The sequence below is a fragment of the Cannabis sativa genome, chromosome 7, assembly GCF_029168945.1.
Source record: "Cannabis sativa cultivar Pink pepper isolate KNU-18-1 chromosome 7, ASM2916894v1, whole genome shotgun sequence".
NCBI lineage: Eukaryota > Viridiplantae > Streptophyta > Magnoliopsida > Rosales > Cannabaceae > Cannabis > Cannabis sativa.
In genome coordinates, this window is record NC_083607.1 from 52223631 (window position 1) to 52244934 (window position 21304).

At 29.3% G+C, this 21304-nt stretch overlaps 1 pseudogene; it reads left to right on the forward strand.

The window, feature by feature from the left end:
- Positions 1 to 6511: 6511 nt before the first annotated feature.
- On the forward strand, positions 6512 to 12242 carry LOC115698100 (protein DOWNY MILDEW RESISTANCE 6-like; annotated as a pseudogene).
- The last annotated feature ends 9062 nt before the right edge of the window (positions 12243 to 21304 follow it).

Genomic DNA, 21304 nt, shown 5'->3' on the forward strand with positions numbered 1-21304 from the left:
GTGCATTGGAATGTGATTATATGCTTCAAAAGACAAAGTCCCTATTTCATCAGTGCATTGGATTTACACTGATGTGATAATCAGCGATGAAGTGTACTCACACTTTGCATAAGTGTTATGTTCTTTCCAGAACATTGGCAAAGTATGCTAGTTTCGAATGTATGGAGTATACATTGGACTGGGACCGATATTGATCTTGGTAAAGATATTATAATCTTACCGTTGTATCTTTCTAAGTCAATATCACTAGTTGATCTTAGGTCAAAAGATCTTAATACTGACATGCTTAGGTTCAATCTCAAGAGTGATATTCATGTTCTTTGATTTGTTAGTTAAGCATACTTTCTGGTCAGGGTGATACGTACATTTTGGGAACATGGTAGTATGATTGAGTGGGAGCGCTAAACATAGATATGGAATCTATGGCTTCTATCAGGACATAGGAGTGAAACGATGATTTCCTTTGAGCTTGGCTAAATAGAGGTAAATGGAAGAGCTCTTGTTTCAATGATTAGTTCACTGAAATATCATTTACAGGAAGCTAAGTATTTTAAGGATAAAATACATTGGGGAGTGAAACGGTAAATTTATCCCTACTCGGTGTAAATCATCTATAGAGGATCTTTGATTATTGAGATTAGAATGATGGTTAAATGTTCATAGTGTATCTATAGCGTGGAGCATATAGAGCGTTCTATATGACTGGGAGTACAATTCCAAGTTCTATGAGTGGATGCAACAAGGAATTAATAAGTTAGGGAATTTACTTGGTAAATTCTAGTTCGGCTTATTGGAAGCTCGGTTGTATAGGCTCATGGTCCCCATACTAGTTGAGACCATACTGCTTGTAAGACTCAGATAATTGATTTTAATTAATCAATTGTAATTCTAAAATTAGACTATATCTAGTTTATGAATTTTCACTAAGCAAGGGCTATATTGTGAAGAAAAGAGATTCTAGGTCTTATTTATTAATTGAAAGACTTTATTATGTCTAATTAATAAATATATTAAATGGTAATTTTATTTGATAATTAATTTTAATTATTAAATAATTAGTTTTGGCATTTAAATTGTTAGAATTAGAAAAATGGCATTTTTGAGAAATAAGGTTAATTTTGTCAAAAGTGGAAAATTCGCTAGTGGGGCCCACTAACTATGGCCGGCCACTTGATGAGTATTTTCCACTTAATGTTTCCATTATTTTAATGCCTAATAAATCATAACCTAAACCTTTTTGTTTCCTATAAATAGATAGTGATGGCTCACACTAAAAGATGATGAAATTTCTTGCCTTCAGGAAAAATTGAGTCATCTATTCCTTCTATAGAATTCGAACCAGCCCCTCTCTTTTCTTCATCATATTTTTATACCTTGAGTGATAGAGTGAGAGCCCACACACATCAAGTGGTATCTCAATCATAGTGTGTAAGGCTGTGAAGAATCCAGATTCAAGAGAAGGACATTCGGACTCAGATCTTGGTGATACTCTGCGACAGACAGGATACAAGGGTTAGAGATCTGAGTGGAATGAGCCATTATTATTCCGCTGCACCCAATGTAAGGTTTTCTGAAACTTTATGTGTTTACTTTCATTGTTTTAGAAATTCATATTAGGATGTTAAATAACATACATGGTAGTAAATCTAGATCTTGATAAAACATATTCTAACAATTTATTACTATATGTAGAAAATGTTACACCTTATAAAAAACTCTGCATATATGTTTACAGGGTAGTTTATAAAAAGCACAAATGCATGCATTCTTGAACGAAAGTATAATGCACATAATCATTTAGCATTATGACATCTTAAACTATAAAGTAACAACCTATTGTTTTACCTTATAACTATTTGTGCAACATAATCTATAAATGAACCTACTAGTTTATTACTGTATGCATATCATAATAAACCTTATAAAATATAAAATGCACGCATTCTTAAAATAGCATATATATCCACATAATAATATAGTATATTAACATTTTATTGTTTTATAAACTACCTTGTAAACATATATACATATATTTCATTTTATCAACTTATTGGTTTATTAATGCATATTGACAAATAATACATGTTAATCTAATTTCATAAACAATTAAACAAAAACATTGCTCATTTATAACTTCAACTAAAATATTTATTTTTACAGGTAGAAACGTCAAACCTGCTTGTATACAAAGTACATGATTGTACCGACTATTACATAGTAAACCTAGATAACAAAACTTACAGATGTTAGAAATTTGAATATGATTAAATGCCTTGCTCACATGCAATGCTTGTATAAAGCTCAACACACATCTTCTTCCTAGTAAACTCTGAACCAAATCCATAACCATTAAACTCCTTCCTCATACCATGCACAAAAAGCTCAACACACATCTTCTTCCGAACAACATTCATATTCAAACATTTGGGGACATGGTTGATAATTTCATGTATAAAGTATTCAACATACTTTATAACGAATACACCACAGTCACAACAAAAAATACAAAAACAACACACATATAATATCGTAAACTATATAATTAATAAATATATATATATATAAAGTAAACAACATAGTTACCACTGATCTTGTTGTGACAGTATATCCACAAACACAACTTCCAACGAATCTGTCTCACTTACTCCCTAAAAATACTTTGTGTTTCTGTCAATATTCGACCTCTGACCATAGAAGTTCACATGAGATAGCAAAATGGACAGAAGAATAGCAAAAGCTTTCACAAAACTAGTATTCCCACTCTGACAAAAATATTGTTATTAGGGAAGAAAATCAACTTACCCTAAACACGATTCTCTGGTTTATTAAAATATTTCTCCCACGCCTGTAAAAACATAAAAAAAGATAACACAACAATATAAAATATTATAAACTATCTTGTATACATATTCAACAAATACATTACAATACCTCAATCTATCTAAGTATACATCGTAAATTGAATTATACAATATACATTATCTAATACGATTTATACAAAAAATTAAATCGGTATAAACAATATACCTTATTGTATACTATATATACGCAAAATTCAAGTCAGTCTCATAATGCAAACAAACACTCAAAAAACTAACCTAATAAATAACACTTGCAATATACATATATTCTAAATTATTACATATAAAATTTACAAACATACACTCCTACACCTAATCTAAGTATACATACCAAATCAGAGAACATAATATACATTAATTTATACAATATATACACATTCTATTTACAAAAATATGCACAATATATACTAATTTATACAACACATATAAACATAAATCTTTATAGACAACACACCTTATTGTATACTATATACACACAAAATGCGAAACAATTACATAGTACAAACCAAAATAAAAAAACTTAAACTAGCGAACCGCAAATCAAATAATAACTATTATAAATATATTTTAATAATAATACATTACAGCAACTACATATAATTATACATCAATATATACAATAAACGTTAATTATACAATCTGTATGTAAACAAAAATATTATATACAATACAGTTTACCGTATATTATGTATACATATTTAATGGACAAATCAAATACATAACTAACCCCAAAGCTAACGAACATAAACCAAAAAACACAAAAACAAAAGCAATCTATATATAATCATACTTAAAATTCGATAAAACACTAATAAATACTAACAAATCAAAAAATAAAACAGCAAATAAATTAAAATAATCACAAAAACAACACTATCTTAGACCAAACGCTTACAAGAATTCAAAGACATACTAAACCCTAAACAATCGAACCATCACTACACCGATCCAAACAAAAATGAACCAAAAAAATTATAAAAAAATAACACTACCTTAACCTAAACGCTTACAAGAATTCAAACACATAGCAAATCCTAAAAAATCGAACCATCAATACACTGATCCAAACAAAAATAAACCAAAAAAATTATAAGAAAACAAACTTATAAATACCTTAATGTTATTTAGAACTAGAATCTCTTCATCACTATTAACATACTCAGCTTCATCTTCCTCCACCACTTGCTTCATCCTTTTCGAAGCTCGATCTACATTTCTCCCTTCTTAATTAAATCCATTTACATTCTTCTTCCTCTTCCTTGAAACATCTGATTCCCTACTACTACTATCCTTAGATATTGTTTCCTTCATTTTTCTCTCCGGATTTATCGCCTTAGAAGATATATAGAGAGAGAATGTGATGAATGTGTGTTCACCATTACTAAGAAATAACAGGAAAAAAAAAATAAATAAATGCAATGGGTACCATGTTTTATAAGGCAGCTTTACAAAATATGTTTACAAAGGAGGTTTGCAAAAGGAGGGTTACAAAAAGAGGTATTAAAAAATTATAGAAAATTTAAAAAACAGTGATCATGTGCTCTGCACCTCCTGACGCACATCCCATCCAATTGTCACTGACGTCATCCCTCTCTTCAACGTGTTCAAAAAGCAACAGAAATGGATTAAATTTAAAAAAACTAAGTTATTATTGGATTAAATACACAAATACGTGTCTACATGTAAATTTTCCTAAAAAATACATACATATATATATATTCCTCTTGAATTAATGGGTAACCACACACACATTATTTATTTTTCATTGTTTCTAAGCTCTCCCTCTCCACTGTTCATCTTCTTCTTTCTTTTTTTTTTGGCCCAATTTTATTTCTTATTCAGTTCTTTTTCTTCATCTTCTTTTCATTATTTTAGTTTTTAAATTAAATTTTCAGTCACGTTTTTGGGAAAGATAAGAGTATGGTTTTTCATTCTTATTTTCCAGAACTGGGCTTGCAAATATAGCCTCTGCTATTAGATCTGGTATTGAGGTTGTGCAGAAGATGATTAGTTTTTTTTTTTAATCCTTTTTTTCTTTTCTGTTCTTTTTATTTGATTTAGTATTGTTTTACAGTTGTTTTTCCATGATTTATTTATTTGACGTTGATTTTACTGTTCTTGCTCCATCTAGCTAGAATTAATGGTTGTTTTATAATTGTTCTCGTGTTTCTATGATGGTTCTGTCCGTGGGTGTGGAAGATAGATATTATAAATACATTTCTTCTTCCTTCTCTATGGTTGTTTTTGTAGACTTTAAATTTTGATTCTCTTATAAATACATGTAACAACCTTAGTGGCCAAATAATTTTGAGGTGTGCGGTTCTTTTATATTTTCTAAGTGGTTATATCTGCTTCATTATTTTACATTTGTTTTTGTGTTGTTTTAGTTTTATTTTAGTAGCTTTTTTTATTCTAATTTTTCAAGATCGGGCTTGCAAATATAGCCACTATTGCATCTAGTGTTGAGGCTGTGCAGAAGATGGTTAGTTTTTTTAATCCTTTTGTCTTTTTGTTTTGTTTGAGTAGATTTAATGTTGTTTTACAGTTATTTGGCCTTGATTATTTATTTGGCGTTGATTTCACTATTTTTGCTCAATCTTGTCGAAATTAATGGTTGTTTTCTGAGTATTTTCATGTTTGCTGTGGTGGTTCTGTGCATGGGTGTTGAAGATGGAGGCATTGTTTTTTATATTCAGTGTCTACAATATAAAAAGAAAAAAAAATTAAGACAGTATAAATGTAATTTTTGTTGTGTGGCAGTAAAATTGTATATATTTATCTAAAATTTAATATTTTTGTAAGTTTCCCTATTTAAATTGAAATGATATATTTCTAAATCTTAACAAAAAAAAAAAAATAAATAAAGTTTGGTAGAAAAAAAGTCAAAAGAAAATTAGGATGAACATTGGAAACATAAAATTTTTATATTGCAAAAGAGAATTTAGCGATGAATAGTTTTCTACAAGTTTTAAAATGAGTGCACCTACGTTAATGTAATACTGTAATGAATTTTGGTTCATTTATTATTTGCTGTCCTAACCCTTATATGTCTATATACAGTAGAAGCTCTATTTAAGAATACTCTATTTAAGAATAACATTTAATTTGTTATAAAAAAAAAAAAAAAAATCAAGTCTTGATTTGGGGCAGTTATAAATAAGAATAACCTCTAAATTGTAACCTCTATATAAGAATAATTACATCTTAATAAAATATATACATGTATTTTGTAAATTTATTTACGTAAAATTAATAATTTTATTTTAAATTATAAAACATGTATAAAATTATATTTACTCTAAAATATTTCTATTATGATATAGTTTTAATGATTATTTATTGGTATTATTGTTAAATATTTTTTGTTTTTTATTTTTTTTTTCTAGTGTAACTTTAATCTCCCAATTAGAATATAATTTATTTGGTCTCGTGTATTATTAGATAGAAGTTCTACTGTCGATGATAATAACAAAATGGAAAGAATAAAAGACAGGAATTAAACTTACATAATATTTTACATTGTAGTTGTCCTATCAACAAATCTAAAATCTAAACAAAATAAGAAATACCACATTTCACGCCCATCGTATGTAATATTAATTTGTCTAAATCTAAGTTTGTGTAAACAAGGTAACAAGCTCAGGTTGGCAATGGGAACGGAATTCGACCCCACATTCATTGAAAAACCAGAGCACAGGCCCAAGGAATATCAGTGATTGACCTTTCGGCCAGGCCCATCGATGACCTCGCGAGGGAGATCGGCTGCGCATGCAGAAAGTGGGGGTTCTTCAAAGTGATCAACCATGGAGTTCCACCAGAGGTTCGACGGAAGATTGAGTCAGCGGCTAGGGAGTTCTTTGCGAGGCCAGAAGAAGAGAAGATGAGAGTGAAGAGGGACGAGGTCAGGGTTTTGGGATACTACGATACCAAACTTACCAAGAATGTTAGGGATTGGAAGGAGGTCTTTGATTTTATGCTGGAGGATCCAACCTTTGTTCCGGCCTCGGTAAATCCTGATGATCAAAGAGTTACCACGTGGCATAATCAATGGCCTGACAACCCTCCTGTGTTAAGGTAATTTTTAGTGCTTTTCAAATTTTTATTGAATTATTTACTAACAACAATACTCTTTTGTTTTAATAGTAAACAAAGACGTGATACATCTGCAAACTATTTTTATTTAATTTAAACAAGTGGCAAAGCACGCTGTTATTTTTTTCCCTTTCATTTCTTTTTATGAATAAACTAGACAACGTATCCGCGCTTCGCGCGGTCTTTTAATAATTGAAAGCATCATTTTATTTTATTATTTTCTATTTATTGCCTCATATATTTTTTTTTTCTCTTTTTGCTTCTAATTAATTTTACTTTGTAAATCATGTATTCTGCCTAGATTTTTTATTTTTTATACTAATGTCCTCTTGCAAAATAGAAGTACAACGATATGCGTTAAATTTTAATACATATTGATTTGAAATTGATATAATACTCTATATGTAATTTAAAGTTAAATAATATCATATTTATTAGAGTCAATAAAAATTTTATTATATTAATTAATAATAGTCACTAATGCCACACACCAAACTATTAGCTACAATTTTTATTTTCTAGAAATAAAAATAAAAATAAAAAAGAGACTGAGATAAAAAAAAAAAGAAAAATTTTTAAGGGTTTATTCTTAACATATAGTTAGGGCTTTTTTAAGAGTGTTTTTTTTAACCTCACATTTTAAAATTAAAATACATATATTTTATACGTGTACACTTATATTAATTTCAAGTTAAAGTTGAAAAGATAAATGATGTTTACTAAGATTCTCAGTTATATTACGAAGAAATAGTATTAGATTAATAAATAATAAAGTTAATTTTTTCTTTTGAATAAAATTAATAAAATAAAGTAAATGTAAAAATTTAAATTTATCACCTTTATTTGTAGAACCAATTTTATCTCTCTTTCTCTATATAAATATTATAGTTTATATTTTAATTTAATTTATTTGTTGCCTAATTCATTATATTGTGGCTTTGGTTAAGTGTTGAAATAAAATTATTCCTACTAATTATCAAAAGAAAAAAGCTAAAAATTTTAACAATTTGAGAAAAATAAAATTAGGAGAAAACTGTCACATGACATCTCAAAAATTCTGCTATATAAAGAGAGAAATACAATGTTTCCTTTAAAATAATTTTTTAAAAAAAGAATTGAAATAATAATACAATAAAATTCACAATTCTCTTCAACAATGAGCATATATACGAATAGTTGATTGAAAAGTATATCATAAACTTCCTTACTGTTTATGTAAGTGATGAATATTGGATAAACTATGTTTTTTTGGGTAGAGCTCTCTAGAGAGGACTTTTATCCTCTCTAAAGAACTCAATGGGTGTAGTGAGAAGCTTAATCCTCCACTAAGCAAAAAAATAGTAATTTAAAAATTAAATGTTGAAAAAATTTAAGTAGATAGAAGTGATTTTATGTATATAACTTATATATGAGTAAATCATAGCATAAAATTAGAAACCTTACAAATTCATGGTATACATATATATCTATATATTTAAATACATTTGTAAGAAAAAATGGCAATAAAACAATTTGAAAATTTAAAATTTCATTTTCACAAAAAAAAAAAAAAAAAAAAAAAAAAAAAGAAGAAGAAGAAGAATAAGAAGAAAAAGAGATTAAAATTTGAAGAAACAAATACATGAGAGATGAGATTTACTTTAATTTAACCAAAATTACCATATAAATTTTCTTGGAGGAACTCATAACAACTTTCATCTACAAACTTAACAAATATATCTGCATAGAGAAAAGTGAGAGTTAGTAAAATTAACTTCTATTTTTTGAAACATGACACAAAGTGAGAAGTTCGATTATGAAAATGTACAAAATTAACAAATACAAATTACTTTTCACTCACATAGAAAAAAATTGTAGAAATAATTGTGATCATCATTATATTTATCAACGATCAACAATTGGTTGTGTTTCTCTAAATAGAGAGAAGTAAAAAATCTTCCAAACTGAAATGTAGCTCCAACAAAAAAAAATTATTAAAGAATATTTTAAAAACAAAGAAATAAAACTACAGACAATAATAGTGATTTTATATGAAGTATTGATATTTTGTTTCTTTTTGCAATATGCTAATAGCATAAGAATGTTATTTAAATATAAATGAAGCATGGCTATAGAATTCAAAAGACACTTATATAATAAATGAAATATATTTATTGAATTTACTTCATTATTAACTACTAAGTGAGTTTTGTTTAGGGAGAATTTTAAGAGTTAGTTGTATTGTATTAGTGATATATTATTGATTATATATATTAACAATATTTTACAATTACATGCATATATTAATCTTAACAATAAAAATAATACTAAAATAATAATAACAATAAATAAAACGTAAAATATATTTATATACATAATGAGGAAGAGAAATATAAAATATTACAATTATAATTAATGTTAAACATTATAGAAATCAATTCCATGATAGATATCAATTAATATGAAAAAAGAAACTTACTATATTCTACAAGAATGTTAAAGTTGATTACAATAGTGAATAGTGTATTTTTAATTTTATAGATTATGATTAAAATTAATGATTAAAGCTAAGTTACATTTTATTAATAATGTATAGATATATAATTAAAATAAATAATGTAAAAAATTATAAAATAAAAAGTGACTTATTCTATTCTATCATGTTAATGTTAATGTTAATTATAATGATAAATAATGTTTTTAATATGAGAGGTTATGGAGTTTATATTCAATTCAATTACATTTTATTATAGGGGTTTTTTCAATATTATACCTAAAAGTGATTTTATTTATAAAAATATCTTTAAGAAAGTTATTTGCACAAATAACGTTGTGCCACGTCAGCATACATACCATAATTCAAAATAATTACCGAAAATGGAAAAAAACTGGAAAAATCTCGTTTCCAGAAATTTTCGCTTTTTAGGAGTTTTGAAAAAAACAACCATTTAGTTGCTTTTGATGTGAATAGGATATCAATTGGTTACTTTTTATTAAAAAAAAAATATTTCAAAATTTTACACATATATAAATAATAAAATAACTATTTTAATATGTGAGAAACATATATTTTTTTTGTCTCCAAAAAAGGATGACTAATATTAAAAGAAACCTTTTTATTTCTTTTTTATATTTTTAAGCTATATTATGTTATTTTATTGTTTAAGATACCTTGAGGTTACTTTTTTTAATGTAACTCATATGGTGTTTCAGATGCTATTCAATTTATTTACAAATTATTTTATAAACGTATTAAAATAGTTTTATAAAAATAAATTTATTTTTATTTAATCTTGTAATGTTTAAATATAGAAATTAAAAAAAAAAAGATTTTTTTAGTAACTTATTTTTAAGTTTTAGTAAAATTTAAGCTATTTGATAATTTTTTAGTTATTTTTTTATTTAATTAAATAAAAAGAAACTAAAAAGTTATATATATTTTTGGTCATTTTTATGGCAAATGTAAAAATAAATATATACTTCTTACATATTAAAATGATTATCTTAAAAAATAAGTCGTAATGGTAAAACTTTTGAACTCAAATAATTATCGATTAAGTCAAAAAAATTATATTAAATCTTTTAAATAAAAGAAAGGAGATAGAAATATTTTATTAATATTACATATAAAAAAGATAAAAAGAAAAAGAAAAAAAAAAAGAAAAGAAAAGAAAATAATCTACAATGAATCTATAGTTATGGTCTCTAGGAAAAATGGAGGAAAATAATAAAAGAAAAAAAAATTAATTGTCAAGAATAGAAAACAAGTATTTCATTTATTCAATCTCTTTTGACTTTTGCTGACTTCATAGAACTCTTTGATGTAAGCGTGGATATATTTTTGTTGTTTGTCTTTTAGTTCCTAAATTAATGTATACCATCATGTTTCAAAACCAACGGTATTATTTTTAAAAATAACGGTATTTTGAACAATAAAATACCAGGAAGCAATTTTGCAATTAAAATGTAAATTGCGCTGCTTGATGTAAATAATCCTTTATTATATTTATGTATAGATAGATAGAGTATGATAAAAGTAAATAATATAAATAATATAGTGAAAAAACTACAAAATTGAAAGATTAAAATTCTAGAAGTAGAAGATGCCACATCACTTTTTCAAAGTTTTCTTTTATATATAGATAGCTATATTGATTGATGTTGATTATTAATTATTTTTATTTTATAGAAAGAGTGTTGATTTATTATTTTGTTTTTTTATTAATTAAAAATTAAAAATAAATAATTAAAAAAGTTAAAAAAAAGAAAAAAAAATAAAGAATATCTACATAGAGATTAGTGTGAAATTATCAATAATATATAATTGATAAAAAAAAAAATAATATCTACATAATTAATGATAGGTGGTCTTTTCAAATAACACATATAATTAAGAATAAAATACATAATAATTGAAGGGCCAATAGTATTAAGGCTAAACATCAATTTGAAATGAATTAATTACTTCAAACTAAAAATATAAGTATTAAAAAAATAGAAATTGAAAAAAATAGAGAATAGAGAATAGAAGAAGATTAGAATGCCACTTAAGATGTTTTGTGCTTTCCTTTATATTATATATTGATGATTGATAGAATTAAAATTACAATTAGTAAGTGAGTTTTTGCTACGACTAGAAGGTCTAACTCGTTTTTATTTATTTATCCTCGCATTATTTTCAAAAAAAAAAAAAAAAACCTCAGGGAGGCATGTGAAGAATATGCTAGAGAGGTTGAAAAGCTGGCTATGAGGTTGGTGCAACTAATTGCCATAAGCTTAGGATTACAAGAAAACAGGTTCAACGACTTCTTCAAGGACCAAACTAGCTTCATGCGACTTAATCACTATCCACCATGCCCTAATCCAGGCCTTGCTCTCGGAGTTGGGCGCCACAAGGATGGCGGTGCACTGACGATTCTGGCTGAAGATGATGTTGGAGGACTCGAAGTTCAGAAAAAGAGTGATGGAGAGTGGGTTCGTGTCAAACCAACACCCGATTCATTTATCATCAACATTGGGGACATTATTCAGGCCTGGTTTTTCTTCTTCATTTTTTTTTTCTTTGAGTAAAACTATATGGTTTATCTTTATGAAAATTTAAAGGAAATATTTGAATGAAATAATAAAAAATAATCAATTTTCATTTTATTTATTTATTTTATTACATTTTTAAAGTATTATAATGTAATTCTAATAAAATAAATTTAATAGATTGACTATTAAATTTTAAAATAAACAGAAAAGCTATTAGAATAGATGACAAAAAATAATAACTAATATGTTATAGTTTCTTGGGTCTGCAGCTATTAAGTGCTTTTAACAAACTTTTTTCTTCTAACTTCCACTTCCCCTTTCTCCCTTTGATCCAAATCAGTTATCTTCATGTAACTGCTAATTTTTCTGGGTTCGCCCCTTTCTTTCCCCAGTCCTCTTCTTCCCTTTTCCTCTGCAACTGCTTTCATTCAACCTCTCTTCTGCCATGGATCCCCTGAGCCATTCTCTGCAACATAACCTTTCTCTTACTGATGAAGAAAGGTCTACTTTGGTCCTCGCTGATGATGACACCTCTGCTGCTATGTCTTCTTCTGTCCATGTTCTAATTGCAAAAGTTCTTACTGTCTTCCATGTCCACAAACCAACCTTTTTCGACCAAATGTCGAGCCACTGGAAGGGTCGCTATCCAGCTATTATCACTAAATTTCAAGATGATATGTTTAAAATAACTTTCGGTTGTGCAGGAGACAAATTCAGAGTCCTTAACAAGGAACCATGGCATTTCCAACACCATCTAATAATCTTACACTCACCAGATGCTCTGCAAAAGGTCTCTATCACTGATCTAGTCTCAACTCCTTTTTGGGTTCAAATTTACCGATTGTCGTTTCTTAGCAAGTCCAAATCTCTTGCTAGAACACTAGGGAATATAATTGGAGAGTATGTTGATGTCCATGAAGACTCTCTTGATGAAGGATGGGGTCCTTTCTTGAGGATCCCAGTGAAGCTTTTGGTTGCAAAACCGCTCCCCCGCGGACAAATGATCAGTCTACCAAGAATTAAAGATGAATTTTGGATTGACTTTCGCTATGAGCGTTTGCCTGAAATCTGTTTTGAGTGTGGGCGCCTTGGCCATCCTTTTGAAAAATGTATTGCTTTTATGGAAAGAATGGATAATGGGAATGATGATGATTTCCTGTATGGCCCTTGGATGAAAGGAGCAAAACTGCCTTCAAATGGTTATGATAGATATAGACAAGATTTTGCTAAAGGGAATGCATGGCCTTTCTTAACTCGTCTAGCATGTACCTCTATCTCTGCAACCATCCCAAAACTGGTTACACAACCATTGCCCCAGCCCAGTTCCCTTATTGTTGGTGAATCCTCTAATCATAGCCCATCTGCCCTTACTTCCACCACGTATATATTCCCCACGGCTGACCATGCTACCACCCCACAACTCACATTTCAACATCATAACCATTTCCCCAATGCATCTTCTTCACTGCCTACTGGTTTACACCAGACCAACCACCAACGAATCCCCACTGACCACACTGTTTTGGCCCCTGCATCACATCAGCCTTCCCCAACTATACGCTTACCCTGTAACCAATTGGTTACTTCAAACAACCAAAAAACTCCTCCTGCTTCATCTCACAGCAATACCAAATTAAAATAGCCTATCTCTTCCAACACCTTGCATTTGTCTCACATTTTCACACCCGACATTGGCCAAGCTTTCCAACACCATATACCCATAGCTACTTACCCCCCTTCATCATCTTTTCCAATACCAAATCCCTATGTCAGTAATATGCCATCACTTAACAATCCCCTCATCACAACCTCTACTTCACCTACCATCTCCCATAACCTTTCCATAACTGACAACAAGGAAAATTATAACCCAAATAAGCTGTCAAAGAGACCAAGTGATCAGATTTCAATGAGAAAAATTTTGAAACGTTGTCGTTGTTGGGTTTTATGCCCTAAATAAAACTCATTACAATCTAATTAGTTATCAATTTAGAAGTGAATTATGATTACATGTATGTTACATGTTTATGGTTTAGTATATATACTTGATATATGCACAAAATCAGTTAAATCCAGAACATATAGTTATTCACAATTACAGTATCGTCAATACAGTGGAATGTGATTGTGATTATATGATTCAAAAGATTTGGTCCCTGTTCATCAGTGTTTTGGATTTACACTGATGTGATAATCAGCGATGAAGTTGTTAGGTTTTATGCCCTAAATAAAACTCCATTTCAATGTAATCTATTTTATTCAACATCAATAAAGAAACAGAAGTATTTTTCATTCATTTGTGTATGTTTTGGCTCACTTTATCAATTGCTTGTCTAATTGATTTATAAATTCATCTTAAACCCTTTTCACATACTTGATCATGTTTATTGTGCTGTCATCACATTGGAAAGTAAACATGACTATGTGAATAAAGTTTCCTAGATTTATCAGACACAGGGTTTTTACTGATATGATAATCTACAACAAGAGTTTACTTGTATTTGGAGAAATACTATGTTCTTTCCAGAACATTGGTTAAAGTAAAGCTCAGGTTGGATGCATGGAGTATGCATCGGAAGGGACCGATATTGAACTTTGAATTAGATTTAATTAAAGTTACCGTAAAATCTATTCAAGTCAATATCGCCAAGTTGATCCTAGATCAAATGATCTTAATCCTGTTATGATTAGGCTCAATCTTGAAAGGCTATTCGTGTTCTTTGATTTGTTAGTTAAGCCTACTTTTAGGTCAGGGTGATACGTACATTTTGGGAACACGGTAGTGCAATTGAGTGGGAGCGCTAGCATAAACATGGAATCTATAGCTTCTATCTGGCAAATAGTAAGCAAAGGATGATTTCCTTCGAGCTTGGCCAAACGAAAATAAATGGTGGAGATCTCATTTTACATAAGCTGAAATATCATTTATACGGGGTCAAGTGTTTTAAGGATAAAATACATGGTAGGGTGTTACGGTAATTTAATCCCTTTACTATGTAGATCATTCATATAGAGGATCATTGATCAAATTAGGATTATAACAATGGATAACTAATGATGTGTCTATATGGTGGAACATATAGAGCATTCTATATACTGAGAGTGCAATTCTAAGTTCTATGCGTGGATTCAACGAAGAATTAATAAGTTAGTGAATTTTAGTGCTAAATTCTTGATCTACTTATTGGAAGCTCAGTTATATAGACCCATGGTCCCCCCACTAGTTGAGATAATATTGTTTGTAAGACTCATGTAATTGGTTTTGATTAATCAATTATAATTCACAAATTAGACTATGTCTATTTGTGAAATTTTCACTAAGTAAGGGCGAAATTGTAAAGAAAGAGTTAACAGGGGCATATTTGTTAATTATGATACTTTGTATGGTGCAATTAATAAATATGATAAATGACAATATTATTTAATAATTATTTATAGTTATTAAATAGTTAGAATTGGCATTTAAATGATTGAATTAGGAAATTGGCATTTTTGAGAAAATCAGATACAAAAGTGGTAAAATTGCAAAATTGCAAAAATCAAGGCCCAGTCCACCTAGCCTAGGGCCGGCCACTTATGTTATCTTTTTTTAAATGATTTTTTCATTATTTTAATGCCATATAATTCAAATCAAACCCTAGAGGAATGCTATAAATAGATAGTGAAGGCTTCAGGAAAATTACACTTTCTGAATCAGAAAAACCTGAGCCTCCACTCTCTTCTCTAGCCGCCACTCTCTCTCTCTTTTCTTTCTCAATATTTCGAACCTCTCTTAGTGATTATAGTAGTGCCCACACACATCAAGCAATACCTCAATCATAGTGAGGAAGATTGTGAAGAAAGATCAACAGCAAAGGAGATTCAACATCAAGGATTCAGAGAAGAAGATCCAGGTTCAGATCTTGATAATACTCTGCTACAGAAAGGAATCAAGGGTTAGAGATCTGAACGGAAGGAGTCATTATAATTCCGCTGCACCCAATGTAAGGTTTCTTAAACTTTATATGTGTTTAATTTATCGTTTTAGAAAGTTCATATTTAGGATGTTAATAAACATACTTGTGAGTAGATCTAAGATCCTGGTAAAATAATTTCCAACAACTGGTATCAGAGCCATGGTAATTGATTTACTTACATGAAATTTGGACTTTAAAACGATTGTTTGTATGTTCTTTGGATGGTATCATGTTGTATTGAGTGTTATTTGATGAATGATTGATGTTTGTGAAATTTTCGTGATAAATAATTGTGATTTCGATTCTGTAGTTATTTTTATTGGATATTATGGAAACAATTAAGCAAGTTAGCCTTTTACAGAACTCAATTTGGATTTTATTTGAATTAGTTATGATTTTTTGAAGATTTGACAAAATCGGGGCTGTGCTGATATTTTCTGCGATCGCATAACTGTCCGTACAGTTTCGGTTTTTTTCCCTTTTCTTCAATTTTTCATACCTTTTCATGGAATTAACTTCCAAATTTTTGTATGGTTTTGTATATATACTAATACTATTCCTAATTCAATTCTAATTATCATTTTGAATTAATTTAATTTTTTTTTAAATTAATTCAAGATATTAGTGTAATTTGAATTCGAATAGAATTAGTAATTATCTTTTTGCTTAAAAAAAAACTATCTTATTTTTAAATTTGATTATATTTTTTTTTAAATTTAAGGTCAGATTTTTTTTAGATATTTATAATATCTTTTGAGATATTTATAATATCTTTTAAGATATTTATAATATCTTTTAAGATATTTTTAAAAATATCTTTTAAGATATTTATAAAATCTTTTAAGATATTTTAAAATATCTTATCTTTTAAGATATTTAAAAAATATCTTATCTTTTAAGATTTTTTTTTAAATCTTTTTAGATATTTTGACCTTATTTAAAATAAGATATTTATAATCATGTAATTTTAAATAGATATAAGATAAAAAGTAGGTTTAATTTTAAATTTTTTTAAATTTTCGAAATTTATTTTTTTTAATTCCGAAATTATTTTTTTTTTAAATATTAATTTTTTTTATTTAATTATTTATTTATTCGAAATTTATTTAAATAAAAAAAAATTAAATAAATCCTACTTCCAACTATCCAGCTAACCCTGTTGCAGGAGTATGTGTTTTAACTTATGTGTAAGTTTTCAAAACCTATTATTACTTGATTGCAAATAGCCATGGTTACCTTTTGCCAGATCTAATGATCTGATGGCTCCCTTGGTCAAGATAATAATTTGTAACAGGTATAATTTACAATCTTCTTTCATCTGTGTATGACCTAGCAACATGATAGGACCCATCCAAAGTGTGCCTGTGTGAGCCTATGTGTTTAATTTTATTATAGATGCATATAGGTTAATGTTGCTAAAATAAATTATCATAATTCTTTATAGGATTTATTTAGGCCCATTTAGTTTTTGGGCCTATTCAATTAATAACGGTTGTTCTTATTAAGGTTAAATTCCTCTCTTTTGGGCCTTGTGTGAGAGTTGGGAGCCATAGAAGTGGGTACGACATACTGAACCCAGCACCCCCTCACACAAACTACCCCAATTGTGAAGGCCCATTTGCCTGATTTGAATGACTGTACTAGGTTAATTACACTAGTTTTACCTAATTAAAATTGAATTAGCAACATAATTAATTTCATTTATTTTGAAATTAATTTAGAAAATCATAGTTTAAAGAATTTAATATTCTAAGCTAAACTATATGTATTTTCTTGTATTTAATTAAATATGAATTATAACCATCTAGATTCTTTCTGGAACTTATTTTAAATTTTTCATTAAATATTCCTATTTAAGTTGATATTTAGTTATCCATAACTAACCAACTTAAATTTGAATATCTTTTGAATTCAAAATTTTAAAATTAAGTTGAGGAATTTTAGGAATTGGTTATAAGATTCTTTAGATATTTTTTAAGTTGATATTTTTAAATATTAACTTAAAATGGAATATCTTAGATATTTTTAGGTTAATATCTTTTTTTGAATATTAACTTAAAATATCTACAAAATTAAGTGGTTACAACTTAATTTTGAATTTAATTAAATCTGATTTGAAAGATATTTAAGTTGATTTTTTAGATTCTTTCTAAAACAACTTAAACAAGATATTTTCAAATTTGTTCCATTTAAAATTCAAATTTTTTTTTGAATTTAATTAATAATTGAAAATTAATTAAAGTTGATTTTTTATTTAAATCAATTTTGATTTTTAATTTTTCATTACTATATTATGGAACTTATTCGATATTTATTTGAATTTTTTTTTTTCAAATTTAAATAATAATTGAAAATTAATTAAAGTTGATTTTATTTAAACCAACTTTAGTTTGTAATTTTTCGTTATTATAATATCGAATTTAAATGATTATACAAAATACATATATTATTTTTTTAAATAATGAGCTTTTAATCAAGAGACATTCGATCTCCATTGTGGGTTTTACACCGCGTTTGTTTTAGTGAGTAATCCTCCCTAATGGAGGAACGTTCATTAGCAATTTCGCACCGTTTAACCTCGCATGATAAGTAGTTTGTAAGTGTTTTGTATGGTATAGATCACCCTAATGGTGGCGACCATACTTGACTTGCAAGTTATGAAACAATGGTGGAAGCTCATAAGATAGAATTGCCTTGACTCTCGCCTAAACGGGACAACGCTGAATTCAAATCTTGATCAAATAAAAGGTTGCTAGAATGTTTATCATTTTAGATGAGCTGACAACTCTATTCAATGAATGATGCTTTGACTCTCGCCTAAACGGGACACTGTATCAGTTTGTTGAAATACCTTGGAAAATAAACTATGTTAGATTTAGTATTTCTATAACATATGTAATTACTTGTTATTTTCTAAATTGTGTATGAATTTATGAGCCAAAACCTTACTTCTGTTTTATTGATGTGTTGTAGTGTCATTATGAATAACCCACCCCCCGATCCTCTCTTAGTTACTATCTTAGCAAAAGAACTCTATAGTGTGAAAATGCATCCTGGTAGTTGCATTAACTCGCACCTGTTGATGATGAATCTGAAATTCCAAAAGGCAAATCTGCGGGAATTGATTTATCAAGAGAACAATGGGTCCAACTTATCCTTAATAGTCTTCCTCCGGAGTATAATGAATTTGTTATCTCTTATATGATCAACAATTCTAACTCCTCCGAGCATGGACAAGCTCGAAACGAATTACGAGCCCATGAACGGAACTTGATTGCAATGGGTCCCCCTGGGTTTGCAATCAATAATCGAAGGAAAAGGACTAGGTATGAAGGATCTAGCAAAACTGCTTCTTCAAGTACAATTATCAGACATAATCTTCTATGTTCGAATTGTAATGGAAAGGGTCATCATGAAGAACGATGTCCCAGGCTTCTAAACAATTCAAACGAAGGTAATGCTTTTGTCTTTGAATCATGTGTTTTAGAGAACGACAAATCCATCTGGATTGTTTATTCTGGGTCTACTAACCATGTATGTTCTTCACTGCAGTTGCTTGAAACTTGGGAAAATCTACTTCCAGGAGAGTTACAGCTTAAAGTTGGCAATGGCGAATTAGTATCGGTCAAAGCTAGAGGAAAAGCCCGCATCAAGTTTCAACAAAGATTTTTAATTTTAGAAAATGTTTTATTTATTCCAAACTTTAGTAGAAACTTGATTAGTGTCTCATGTTTGCAAACACAATCTTATATATTGAATTTTTCGAGTACAAATTGTTCAATTTCTCGTAATGGATTTCAAATATGTGTTGCTATAATGGAACAAGGGCTTTATGTTTTAAGACCGAGTACTCAAATCTCACTAAATAGTGAACTTTTCAGTGTAGCTAGACCTAGAAACCTAAAAAGAAAAGAGATTGATAATGATGATCAAACTTATCTATGGCATTTACGTTTAGGTCATATAGGCTTTGATAGACTCAATAGGCTCACCAAAGACGGTCCATTGAAAAATATCGTCCTAGGTGAATTTCCAGTATGCGAGTCCTGCCTAGAAGGAAAAATGACTAAACGTTCTTTCTCTGCAAAGGGAGAGCGTGCCAAAATCCCTCTAGGGTTAGTGCATTCCGATGTCTGCGGACCTTTGAATGTCAAAGCCCGAGGTGGTTATGAGTATTTTGTCACTTTCATTGACGATTTCTCTAGATATAGTTTTCTTTACCTAATGCAAAAGAAATCTGAAACGTTTGAAAAGTTTCAAGAATTTCAAGCTTTCGCCCAAAACCAATTAGGTAAATCATTAAAGATCTTGCGAACTGATAGGGGTGGAGAATATATGGATATGCAGTTCAAAGATCATTTAATTGAACTTGGAATTGAATCCCAATACATTGCCCCAGCTACTCCACAACAAAATGGAGTTGCGAAGAAGAAATCGCACTCTTTTGGAAATGGTTAGGTCTATGCCGAGTTATTCAACTCGTCTACGTCCTTACGGGGATATGCTATACAGATGGCAAATGACATTTTAAATGTTGTTCCATCTAAAGCAGTCCCTAAGACACCCGTCGAACTTTGGAATGGTCGAACACCTAGTTTGCGCCATTACAGAATTTGGGGGTGCCCTGCTCATGTCTTAAGAAAGAAAGAAGGCAAACTTGAATCACGTACCGAAGTATGCATGTTTGTTGGAAATTCTAAAGAGACTAGGGGTGGACTATTTTATAGTCACAAGGATAATAAAGTGTTTGTTTCTACAAATGCTACTTTCCTTGAAGAGAACTATATTAAAGACTACAAACCGAAAAGTAAAGTTGTTCTAGAGGAATTGCTATCAGATATAAGTCCTTCCAATGTTCCGTCCTCTTCCACTCGTGAAGAAGACGATCCCACTCCCTCAGTTGAACAAACTGAGAAATCTACTACTAAAGTTTCTGTTCAGAAGACAACCATACCTCGTCGTAGTGGGAGAGTTTCAACAAAACCTGCTCGTTATGGCTTGGATGGTGAAATCAATATGGTCGTAGGTGACGGTATTGATGACGATCCATTAACCTATAAACAGGCAATGGCTAGTCCGCAACGGAAACGATGGTCAGCCGGAATGGATTCAGAAATGGATTCCATGAAAAAGAACAAAGTCTGGGAATATGTAGACGCACCTGACGACTATCATCCGATAGGATGCAAGTGGGTTTACAAGAAGAAAAGAGGAGCTGGAGGCGAAGTCGAAACTTTCAAAGCTAGACTTGTAGCCAAGGGTTATACCCAAAGAGAAGGCGTGGACTATGAGGAAACTTTTAGTCCTGTTGCCATGCTCAAATCCATCCGAATTCTTCTCTCCATATTTCTGCTTTCGATTATGAAATCTGGCAAATGGATG